The sequence below is a fragment of the Erpetoichthys calabaricus genome, assembly GCF_900747795.2.
Source record: "Erpetoichthys calabaricus chromosome 1 unlocalized genomic scaffold, fErpCal1.3 SUPER_1_unloc_13, whole genome shotgun sequence".
In the NCBI taxonomy this organism is placed as follows: domain Eukaryota; kingdom Metazoa; phylum Chordata; class Cladistia; order Polypteriformes; family Polypteridae; genus Erpetoichthys; species Erpetoichthys calabaricus.
This window is the reverse complement of record NW_026261578.1, coordinates 288,820-301,585: the sequence shown is the minus strand read 5'-3', so window position 1 is coordinate 301,585 and position 12,766 is coordinate 288,820. Positions and strand designations below refer to the sequence as shown.

Sequence of the window (12,766 nt, the reverse complement as noted above, 5' to 3'; positions counted from 1 at the left end):
TTAGATCTACTCGAGCTGCTTCTCCCTCCTCTGTCCTCATCCTCCTTGACCCCCTGCTTATCTCTTCTCCTAAATAAATTGGAATAAGCGGCTCTGCTTTAAACAGGTTCAAGTCCTCCTTGTCAGTTCGATCCTTTTGTGTCTCCTGGTCTAACTCCTTGTCCTCTTGACAGAACATTTCTACAGATGTGCTTCAAGGACTGGTGTTGGGTTCACTTTTCTTTGCCCTGTACATTTGTTCCTTTGTCAATGTTACTTCATCTCACAGCTTCTCCTATCACCTCAATGGTGGCAACTCACTGATCTCCTCTGATTTTTCTCTTACAGTCCACTGCTTTCAGCCAAGATCTTCAGTTGCCTCCCTGCCATCTCAATCTGAATGAATGATCAGCACCTTAAAGTGAGGATCTGATCAAAGACTTTGTAATCAGAAAAAAGTAAGAGAACACTTTTCAAATATACTGTAAATAAAGTGGAAGCAATCAAAAAACATTATTTTCATCTGACTGTAAATTGTCTTTCATTTTGAAAAATAACATTATATTTTACAGTTTATTATTGTTTATATTTTGAATTAGATATGCATGGGCCACAGAAATCTATTAAGGGCTTGAATCCAGCAACATCCCTGTATTATTTTTTAATCCTTTTTATGTGTAAATTTTCTTTGTTGTGTAATAAAAATTAGGAAAGTAACCTGCTTAATAAAGCCCTGAAGAAAAAGCCTACGATGAATCTCAGCAGAACAACAAAGTATTTCCATAATATTTTCATTATGGTCAACTAAAGTGGAACTGAACCGACAATACAGCCCTGTGAGCGGTTCAGATCGGGCTGTGCTGTAAAGTGGAGTTTATTTTATTTTCTTCATTAAGTACATGTGCAGTGTGTCACTTCAGCTCAAATATGATATCACACACTCCATAAAATATTAACACTTGTGTAAAACAGATTGGTCAGCAACATAAACTGTGTAATGAAGTAGACTTTCAATACACATGTGTGCAGATCGGGTAGTGACAATGGGTCCAGCTGAAGGGGTCTGTGATTGAGTAGTTCACTGGACAGCCAAATGGATTGCAGTGTTTTGTCACCTGGTTTACTGGACTTGAGTCAGATAAATCCTCCCTCAATCCTGACCTTCACCATAATGTAACCGGGTGTCATCACTGATGTATAATATAAAGCAACACCCTCCTCAATGGAGTGGAGCTCTGGAGGTCTGCACTAAGACTCTGTTGAAAAAGTTAAATGTAAGATTAGGATAAGAAGTTCTGACAACAAGAAATGCATTCTGTGTTTTATCGATTCATCCTGCTTTATGAAACTGTACTACTGTAACACAAACTGACAGATCTGTGGTCTCCTACCACACACAGAGTCAGCAACTTTAACAGCTGAAAGAAATCCCCCACAAAATAAGGAAGAGACTTGTATTATGATATATTAATTTATTTTTTGTACATGCCTCGTAGCTGTATTTGTAACAATTCTGAAAAACCCCTAACAAAACACAACTAGAAAGCATAAAGGTGTATACATGTAGTAAATCAGTTATTTGAAGAATCATATGAATAACAGCAAGTAATTACAGATTTAAAAACATGTTGCGAATTGGGAAACCACTGAATATCTGGATGTCAGGTCACAAACACCAGGCAAATGGTTCAAAGACTCCATCAAGCACTTCAAAAAATGAACAAAAACTCCAGACAAATGTCGCACATCACAGTTATAAAATCAGGCAGCATGATTCTATTGACACATTATCAAACGTGGAGTAACTGTGTTGTGAGCATGTGCAGTAATCCTAAACAGCACGGCTCAACAGATAGCATGTTACAATAAAGCACTGGTCATAAAAAAATCACAGCAAAACCTCCATTGGAGAAGTCTAGTCAGAAATAGTGACCCCATATAAAAATGAGAATAGCTACAGAAGAAGATCTGAAAAGATGAATATGTGCCATGAACGTTGTGAACACATGTCTTGCTATAAACAGATTCTTTGTCCACGTCCTGCTCATGAGAACTTCATAGTAATGATGAAGCACTTATGTTGAGCACTAATGGAAAAGAAAATGAAATGAGGGAATGTGAATATCAACAACCTGCTACTCAAACATTTATGCAACTCCATACAGTTAAAGATTCCATACAGACAACCTGCTGCAGCTTTGGGAGGACATCACATAGCACAGGAACATCAGAACAATCCAGACGAGAACAGGCCATTCAGCATAACAAAGCTTTCAGTCCCATCTGCTGAATTCTTCTAAAATAACATCAAGTCAAGTTCTGAAGGTTCCTAAGGTCCTCCTGTCCACCACACTACTTGGTCAATTATTCCATGTCTCTGTGGTTCTCTGTGTGAAGAACAACTTCCTAATGTTTGTGTGACATTGACCCTTAAAAAGTTTCCAACTGTGTCCCTATGTTCTCGATAAACTCATTTTAAAGTCACCGTCTCGATCCACTGGACTAATTCCCTTCATCATTTTAAACACTTCAGTCAGGTCTCCTCTTAATCTTCTTTTGTTTAATCTGTAACTTTTCATCTTTCCTCATAACTCATCCCATGTAGCCCTGGAATCAGCCGAGTTGCTCTTCTCTGGACCTTTTTTAGAGCTGCTATGTCCTTTTAGAAGCCTGGAGAACAAAACTGCACACCCGGCCTATTAAGATGGCGGTCTGCTGACCACTTGCAGTTCAGAAGCAACCTCTGATTGGCCCAGCCAGTGGACCAACCAGAAACGCTGACAAAAACTCAGAAAAACACATTTTGTAAGTATTCAGTAATTCCTATATAAATTCCTACAATAGTACAGAACATGAATGCAACAGTCTGTGTAGCCCAGCAACATTCAGCCCACAATGCAGTGCATTTTTGTGTCTCAAGGTGGGATTAGTAGTCTATGATACTGTGACCACCTGTCCAACTTAAAGCTGATATTCTTTGATTTTGGGAATTCTGTATTTGTAATTTTAAACTATCAAGCACAATATTTTGTAGTACAGTTCACCAGTTTAAGTGGCACAATGTTAGCTCCTCCGCCGCCATTAAGGAGGTCATGGGTTCGTGTCCTGGGATCTCCTGGTGTAGAGTTTGTAAAGCAGTTTGAGTTGTAAGTAAAGCACTATGTAAATGTAAAGAATTATTATTTTAACTATACTTGACAATTTGTCAGTTTCAAATTTTAAAATGTTATGTGTTTTCACCAAATAAACAAAACATGTAGCGCTGTGACTCACGGCCTCTGTGTACCTTCACAGTCCTTCAGACTTGATCGGAAAGCAATGTATGCATACTGCCACCTTTATGTTAATAAACCGGTCACCACCTCCGCAACCTGATGGTCGTACAATATGACACACACGAATTCTGATAAATGAATAACACCCACACAGAATTTCAGGTCAAAATTAGCTATACATTCCCATGTATTTAGCCCACTTCTGTCATCTCAACGTCTACAGCAACATTACATCATTAATGCGTATCTAAATGTTGAAGCAAAAAGTCTCTTTATTAAATCGAATCAAGCAAAACGTAGAACGGAACATATGGAAGGTCTCATTGATCACGTTCAAAATTCAAATATCAATAATTCATCCATCCATCCATCCATTATCCAACCCGCTATATCCTAACTACAGGGTCACGGGGGTCTGCTGGAGCCAATCCCAGTCAACACAGGGCACAAGGCAGGAAACAAACCCCGGGCAGGGTGCTAGCCCACCGCAGTATCAATAATTCAGACTATTCAAAGTAGGTAAAGCAGTAATATTACCATCATCATATCAAGGTAGTCCAAGAGCACTGCAACAGTTGTATCATAATGCAATGGCAATATCCCAAACTATCGGTCAGCCAGATTTATTTATTTATTACAATGTAGAGGGAGGATTATATCTGGTTGTTGGTTCCCATTTTTGTCACCTTCTACAATTTGTGTTGGATATTTGTGTTATGTTTATTTTATTTTATTATATTTGTATTTTTTTTAATTTTAGCATACTGTCCCATAGTGGTTTTGATGTTCCAAAAACACCTACTGTACCTTTCAAAATCCAGATATTTTAAATGTATGTTTATAATGGTTTGCATAAATATTTTATAACATTAAACTCCTTTTAACAATGTGACTCTGCTCAGTCCTCTTTAGAATGACATGCTGGCTTTGAGGAAGTGCTGGTGTAGAATGTTACTTGAGAACTCCAACCCCAAGGGGTAAATGACATTTAAATTTCCTTTAATAACTTTCATTCAGTTCTGTGGTAATGTGGCAAATATACTTAGCCATATTGTAAATCAAAGACAAATAGTCACAATGCTTACCATTATAAACTTAGTGCTTCTTTTTGAAATCACTGAAGTAACTGCTCACATCGGACTGAGCGAGCAAACGCCTTTCTAAATGAAGGCCAAGAACCAAACAAAAAATTAGAAGGTACAGAAATAATGGACAGCCAGGACAGGCTCATTTATTGTGCTTATTCTTTTGGTTCTTTTTTAACATTTCTGTAGGTAAATATTATTTTCTCTGTTTTCAGGTTTAGGCTTTATTGAGCCATTAATGAGAAGACAGAGTAAAGACTTGCACTACATCTGAAATGGAAAAAAAAATGTCTTGCTATTCTGTTCCATAGCACTGCATTCTGCAGATTTCAGATCTTTACTTTTAGAAGAAACGTCAGCCTTCCTTCTCCAACATCCAGCACAGGGCACTGATGAGCAGGTACAGACACCTCATTTTATAAACTTCCATAAGAAAGATGAATTCCATTTTGTTAATGCTGGCTTTGATGATGCTCTTTAAGAAGGGGGATCGGAGGGTGTATTCCAACTACAGAGGGATCACACTCCTCAGCCTCCCTGGAAAAGTCTATTCGGGGGTCCTGGAGAGGAGGATCCGTCGCAAAGTCAAACCTCGGATTCAGGAGGAACAGTGTGGTTTTCGTCCTGGTCGCGGAACAGTGAACCAGCTCTATACCCTTAGCAGGGTCCTGGAGGGTGCATGGGAGTTCGCCCAACCAGTCTACATTTGTTTTGTGGAGTTGGAAAAGGCATTTGACTGTGTCCCTCAGGGAATCCTGTGGGGGGTGCTCTGGGAGTATGGGGTACCAGATCCCCTGATAAGAGCTGTTCGGTCCCGGTACAACTGGTGTCAGAGCTTGGTCCGCATTACCGGCAGTAAGTCGAACCCGTTTCCAGTGAGAGTTGGACTCCGCCAGGGCTGCCCTTTGTCACCGATTCTGTTCATAACTTTTATGGACAGAATTTCTAGACACAGCCAGGGTGTTGAGGGGGTCCAGTTTGGCGGACTCAGGATTGTGTCACTGCTTTTTGCAGATGATGTTATCCTGTTTGCTTCATTAGGCTGTGATCTTCAGCTCTCTCTGGATCAGTTTGCAGCTGAGTGTGAAGTGGCTGGGATGGGAATCAGCACCTCCAAATCCGAGACCATGGTCCTCAGCCGGAAAAGGCTGGAGTGCCCTCTCAGGGTTGGGAGCGAGATCCTGCCTCAAGTGGAGGAGTTCAAGTATCTTTTGGTCTTGTTCACGAGTGAGGGAAGAATGGAGCGTGAGATCAACAGGCAGATCGGTGCAGCGTCCGCAGTGATGCAGGCTCTGCATCGGTCTGTCGTGGTGGAAAAGTAGCTGAGCTGTAAGGCAAAGCTCTCAATTTACCAGTTGATCTATGTTCCTACCCTCACCTATGGTCATGAGCTATGGGTAGTGACTGAAAGAACGAGATCGCGAATACAAGCGGCTGAAATGAGTTTCCTCCGCAGGGTGTCTGGGCTTTCCCTTAAAGATAGGGTGAGAAGCTCAGTCATCTGGGAGGGGCTCAGAGTAGAGCCGCTGCTCCTCCGCATCGAGAGGAGTCAGATGAGGTGGCTTGGGCATCTGATCAGGATGCCTCCTGGACGCCTCCCTGGTGAGGTGTTCCGGGCACGTCCAATCTGGGAGGAGGCCCCGGGGAAGACCCAGGACACGCTGGAGGGACTATGTCTCCCTGCTGGCCTGGGAACGCCTCGGGATTCCCACGGAAGAGCTAGAAGAAGTGGCCGGGGAGAGGGAAGTCTGGGCATCTCTGCTCAAGCTGCTGCCCCCGCGACCCGACCTCGGATAAGCGGAAGAAAATGGATGGATGGATGGATGATGCTGGCTTACAATGCCTATGGTATAGTGAATAAAATGTATAAAAAGACTTAATGCTCGTCTCAGATTCCGACCGTTAATCGCTAACCAGTAGGAGTCAAAGCCCAAAAGACTAAAAGCCTGTTTTACATCTTCTGACAACCTGGAGTACCAGTACAACTCTTAAAGGCCTTAAAACATTTGAAATGCATTGTGTGCTGTGTTAATAATTGTGTGTGGTAAGAAACATTGAAGACTTGTAGAATCTGCGATCGAAAGCAGTAATGTTAATAATGTATAACAAATTCAGAATATCCATCCCATCCATTATCCTACCTGCTATATCCTAACTACAAGGTCATGGGGGTCTGCTGGAGCCAATCCCACCCAACACAGGGTGCAAGGCAAGAAACAAACCCAGGCAGGGTGCCAGCCCACCGCAGAATTCAGAATATACTGTACATTATTTTTTTTACTTTCCTTTTCTTACATTCCTTGTAAATATGGAGGAAAAGGCTATAAGCTTTATAATGACCTTTTATTATTATTATTATTTTTAATAAAACATATTACAGCAACACAGAATCCTTCAGCATCTTACCGAGGCAGAGAAGTGGTGCGCTGAGAACATTTCTGTGTTCAGGGGGCACATCTCACTCCCTGCATTACTGTCAATGGACAAAGACGACATTGAGGAGGCCCTTCAGAAATATGAGTTGCTATCTGAGTTTCCAGAAGAAGACTAGAGGTCTTTAGAACCTTCATCATCCTTTTCTTTCAGATATGGAAGACATGCATCTGTTTTAGATAAATGACTGTGTTTTGTGAGAAAACGTATCAAACATACATGGCCCTCATTGTTCAGTTACAACCTACAATTCTTGTTCTCTATTTTATATATTCTTTAACTTTTTTGTAATAAACGTTGCAAACCAACTTCATCTTTACAGTCCATTGTCTCAGATCTGCACTTCTTAGTGTTATGTATTAAATAATGTTTTATAAAGCAGGGCAAGGCAATTTTTATTTTTAAAGCACATTTACAATAACAGCCAGAACTGAATCAAAGTGCTGTACAAGGAAGGGTAAAAGAAGCAGTTCAAATATACTGTATGTACACAGCACAAAACTGCAAGAATAACCAACCATTACATAAAAGATAAACCCACACCCATACATACATATTGATAATCATGAATGTACATGAGCCAACATATACACACAATGTCAACCTCTTGCAGGGTCAAATGGAAGCAAGAAGAAATAAGACTTTAATGATGACTTAAAAATGGCCGCTGTTAGAGCAGACCTAATATAACAAGGGGAGCCATTGCAGAGAAATGGATCAGCCATCACAAATGCACGATTCCTCCTTTGTTTCAGCCTTGACCTTGGCACAACTAAGAGCCTCTGGCTAGTAGACCGCAGGGCTCTCGTTGGCACATACAAGTGAAGAAGTTCCAGGAGGCAAGATGCAATTGATCTATTCAAACAGGTGGTGCAGTGTTAGCGCTGCTGCTTTGCAGTAAGGAGACTGTGGAAGATTGTGGGTTCGCTTCCCGGTCCCTCCCTGTGTGGATAGTGCTTTGAGTACTGAGAAAAGCGCTATATAAATGTAATGAATTATTATTATTATTATTAAACATTTAAAAACAAAAAATAGAATTTTAAAATCAATTCTGAAACGGACCAGAAGCCAATGAAGCAACGTCAGTATTGGTAAAATATTGCCACAATTACGAGAGCCATTCAATAAGTGAACAGCAAAGTTGTGGACTAGTTGTAGGTGTCGTAACAGGGCCTGATCAACACCTACCTACAAAGAACTGCAATAGTCCAAATGAGATGTTATAAAAGCTCAGATGGCCTTTTCAAGATCACTGTAATAAAGAAAAGCCTTTACCTTAAAGTCTCACCTGGAAAAAGCTTCATTTAACCTCACAATTTATTTTTGTCGAGTTTGAATGAGCTGCCACAGATCACACCTGGGCTCCTAACTGAAGCTTTATGATACGTACTGTATATGGCAAGGGGTCCAAGAGCAACATCAGAGACATTCAAACTTTCCTAACTTTTGGACACCATGATCACAGTTTTATTATCATTTAGTTTAAGAAGATGCATTGCCGTCCAGGTTTTAATATCATTCGAGCACGTATGGAGGGTTTGTATTTTCTCACTTTGATTTTAGTGTCAAATATATTTGAGTGTCATCAGCATAGAAAAGCCATACTTGTTAACAATGGAGCCTAAAGGTAACATGCATATCAAAAAGATAACTGGTCCAAAGATGGAACCCTGTGGAACCCTGCAAATAAAAGGAGATTAGTACTATCAGAAAGGAACTGTCAAAGGGATGATTGATGACCTTAAACCCTGCCCTGAAAATTTAATTTATGAAAATATGATTTATGAAATGTCCCTGCCCCTATGGGTGTGTGAGTGTTAATAATGGGTTGGACCACTGTCATAATTGATACTCTCTAAACTCGTCCTTTTAGGGAGGTGCTTTCGTAAACTGAGCCCTTATCACGCCCCTTTAACAATTCCCATATCCATGAGGTACGTCTTTGTCTCTCTAACCGCCTATAGGGTTAGGTGAGAGGCGTGTCACTCCACCCGGCTGCGATAGGAGACAAAAGAGTTCTTGTATAAAACTCTAGTCATTGAGTGAAAACACCACAACACACAAAAGCAGATAGAATGGACGGTCTTGTGAATGCTCCTAAGAAAATGAAAACAAACAGGGTTTCCAGAATGCTTGAGTTACAGAACCATCGATTCAGCTCTGCTTGGTACGATTCTAATTGTGCTTTGAGCCAGGTAGAAGTAAATAGAAATGCTCTGGGACATCTCACAGTGGTGGTTTCCAAGAAGGAGCCTATCCTTCCTAAATATAAAGAGGACGGTTACAAAGAGGGGGAAGAGTATAAAGAAAATGAGATAAAGGAACGAGTGAGTGAAATTCATTTTTCTATAAAAGACTGGAATTATTTTAAATCTCTTATTCCAAATATTTATGAGGCTATTCATCAAGGAAAACTGTCTGACCAAATGAAAAGAATTAAAAGAAAACTGGAGCCATTGTTTTCAGAGGAGAAGATTTGCATGCTGAATAATTCATGCTCGGAGGAGGAGGTAGAAAATTGGGAAACAGCCACCCCTAAGTAAGTGGAGATAAATACAGAGGTCTTTTTTCATAGGTTACATTAACCTAAAGTGATCTTGAGATGTCTTCAACCAACTATCCTACTGAAGCTGAGCTCCTAGAATCTGTTGATAGCTGGACCAGTCGTCTCCCTGTTCTCTCGGACCCTGAGATGTCAGAAGTCCTCCACACTTTGATGCGCTCTGAAGAGCCGATCTACGGTAGTGTGGAACAGACAGCCACCGCTGACTACCTGTTTTGGTCGACTAACCCTCAATCCAACCCCGCCTACTCTGCACCAGACCAGATGCTGACAGCCAATGACGTGTTTTGGTCGGGTAACAACCAGCACCTCTCCGGCTATGCTCCTGATCAGGCATGTTGGTCTACAGAACAGACAGTGCCCGCCGATTGCCTGTTTTGGCCTGATGATATCGTCCCCAACTCTGGGTACTCTGTTCCTAACAGCTCGCCTCCAGACCAACCATCTTGGCCGGGCCTTCTTATGCCTTCAACTGACCAGATCTATTGGCCTGAGCCTCAGTTACCTGCCCCTGATGATATGTATTGGTCAGACAGTCTCCTGGAGAACCGCACAGTACCTGACATGTTTGTACCTGCTAATGATGTTCCGGGGAAACTAACAGGGCCTGAGGAGATAACCAATCAGGTCATGTGGCAAGAACAGGCCTTGGACGAACTGGTAGAGGCTCTGGCCGCTTGGAAAATATCACCCGAGGATGCTGATTATGCGGGTATGGACCTTGAACAAACTGATGGACCCCTGGGTGAAACATTTCAAAAGGCTCTGAAACTGGTCAAGAGTTTGATTGCGGCTCTGCTGGATATAATAGTTGATCGGGACCTAAAAAGAACCTCTCAGGGGTGTTTAATAGATCACCCCAGCAAGACACAGCATACATGTCTGTTTGAGCCTGACTCTGTTTATCGGGTTGGCCACTTTCAATAGGTGCTGGCTGTTTTCTGCCAAACGTGGCTCAGAAGCCTGGGCATAAAGACTCTGGGTTGCTTCAACATCTTTCTGCCTTTTCACAAAATTCACGCATTTGTACAAAATGCTGTTGACGACCTGAAAAATGAACATTCTATTAATGAGGCTATTGTACAAGCCTTTCATAACATGGATGATGACTCTTACTCAAAAATATGTGAATTTTTTTCTCTGAACGGCATTTCTCTGTACCTGATATGTCTGATGTACCTTTGGGGTTTTACGGGGAATACGACATGGAAAAATCAGATGAAGTGTCCAAACTGAATGTGCTTGTGATATAACCTGTTTTAATCATGCTGTTTAATTGTAATATTATGTTTTGAAGTGGTTGGTAAAACATCTCTGAATTTTATTATTGTTTTTGAAAATTACCAATAAAGAACCATTTAATTTTTAAACCACTGACATTTTTCTTTCACCGTTGATGATGGAGGGTTACATGAAAAAAGTTTATTATAATCCTGCAAATCCTGGCAGCTTTGGGGGAATATACTCTTTGAAAAGAGCTCTTGAGGTTTCAGGTCAGAAAAGTAATGACCATCAGGTGTCGGATTGGTTATCTGGTCAATATTCTTATAAAATTCATAAACCCACTAGAAGGGATTTTAGTAGAAATAAGGTTTATGCATCTGATATAGACTAGCAATGGCAGATGGATTTAGCAGACATGACAAATGTGTCCGAGCATAACCGGGGTTATAAATATTTGTTAACCTGTATCGATATGCTTTCTAAGTACACATGGGTAATGCCCCTGAAGAACAAAACGGGTAAGGAAGTGACAAGAGCCTTCCAGAACATTCTGAGCACGTGTAGAACTCCAAAGAAGCTCCAGACCGATAAGGGGAAAGAGTTTTTCAACCAAGATTTTCAAAAGCTGTTAAAGAAGATCGTAATAAGACATTTCACCACAAGGAAATTAATTAAAGGCATCCATGGTGGAGAGATTTAACCGCACACTACAATGTGGAAATATTTCAGTGCCTATAATACAAGAACCTACATCGATAAATTGTCAGATCTAGTATACTCTTAAAACAAAAGTTATCATCGAAGCATAAAAATGGCTCCTTCTGATGTAAACACGTTAAATTCCTGGAAAGTTTTCAAAAACTTATATGATGTTGCCAAACCCCCAGTCCACCGTTGTTTAAGTTCAAAGTAGGAGATACAGTTAGGGTTTCTAAAACCAGACATCCTTTTGAGAAAGGTTATGAACAAACATTTTCAAATGAAATCTTTACCGTATCTGAGCTTGTACCTAGGGCACCGGCTGTGTACAAACTGAAAGATTACGATGGTGAAGAGATCATAGGATCCTTTTACGACCCTGAATTGCAGAAAATTAAAGTCGATTCCACAGACATTTACAGGGTCAAAAAAATACTGGCTAGGAAAATTAAGAATAAAAAACGTTTCATTTAAGTCAAATGGCTCGGATGGCCAGAAAAATTTAATAGCTGAATACCAGAGAGCCATGCCCAAGATGTTCAATAAAATCCAGAACACCCATAATCGGCTCATCATTCTCTAACAGTATACGATGGAGCACAAAAAAGTTTCTTTGTGATTCTGCCTAGCAACGCTTCCTCAGACATTTTCCCTAACAACACAATTCCCAATTTCACGACAAAGCTTGCTAAACCTATAGAATTAGAAGGTTCTTGCGAAGTCGGTCTATCAGAAATACTGTACCCACATACATGGAATACCATAGACAAACCGGATAACAAATTCTACGTTTCAGCTCAAGTCAAGTCAAGTGAAGTTGAGGAGCATGCACTGGTACAGTACGTTGCTGCACCCACTACATGGCAAAACAATTCGGGATCTTGGTTTGCAACCCCCCTGGCAGACACACAGTCCAGTCCCACCCTCCTGAAATGACCCTCTATCTGCTGCAGCCAGGTGTTATGTTGGCGACCCCTTGGCCTAGTCCAGTCACTCCGGTCCCAAACAATGAGGATCTTACAAGCCAGATCACCCTCAGGGAAACGCGCCACATAGCCGTAGTGCTGTAACTGAGGCACCCTCACAATGCAGGTAATGTGCCTCATTCAGGACTCCATGAGCAACTGCTCATTCGACACAAAGTCAAACCAATGGTACCCAGTGATTTTCCAGAGAGACACAGTACTGAAGGAGTCCAGTGTTCGTCTCAGGTCACTGGATAGCGTCCATGTCTTGCAACCATATAGCAAGACAGGAAGCACCAGGACTCTAAAAACTTGGACCTTCGTCCTTTTGCATAGATATCAGGAGCGCCACACACCCCTTTCCAGCGACCTCATGACCCCCCATACTCTCCCAATCCATCTACTGACTTCACAGGAAGAGTCACCAGAGACATGAATGTCACTGCCAAGGTCAGTAAACCTTTCAACAAGGTCAACACTCTCTCCGCAAACAGAGACATTGCTGATGGCTTTGCCCAAGATGTCATTAAAGGCCTGAATCTT

The 12,766-nt window shown here is 41.3% G+C and overlaps 1 protein-coding gene and 1 long non-coding RNA gene across 2 annotated transcripts in view; one reads left to right on the top strand and one right to left on the bottom strand.

Annotated features, from left to right (window-relative positions):
- LOC114642347 (zinc finger protein OZF-like) overlaps positions 1-12,766 on the bottom strand; it is a 224,741-nt gene that overhangs the window by 17,255 nt on the left and 194,720 nt on the right. The window lies entirely within an intron of this gene.
- Positions 4,073-6,887, top strand: LOC127526338 (uncharacterized). The gene is made up of 3 exons (XR_007933945.1): positions 4,073-4,231; positions 4,555-4,739; positions 6,720-6,887. It is a non-coding gene; the product is annotated as an uncharacterized LOC127526338 (long non-coding RNA).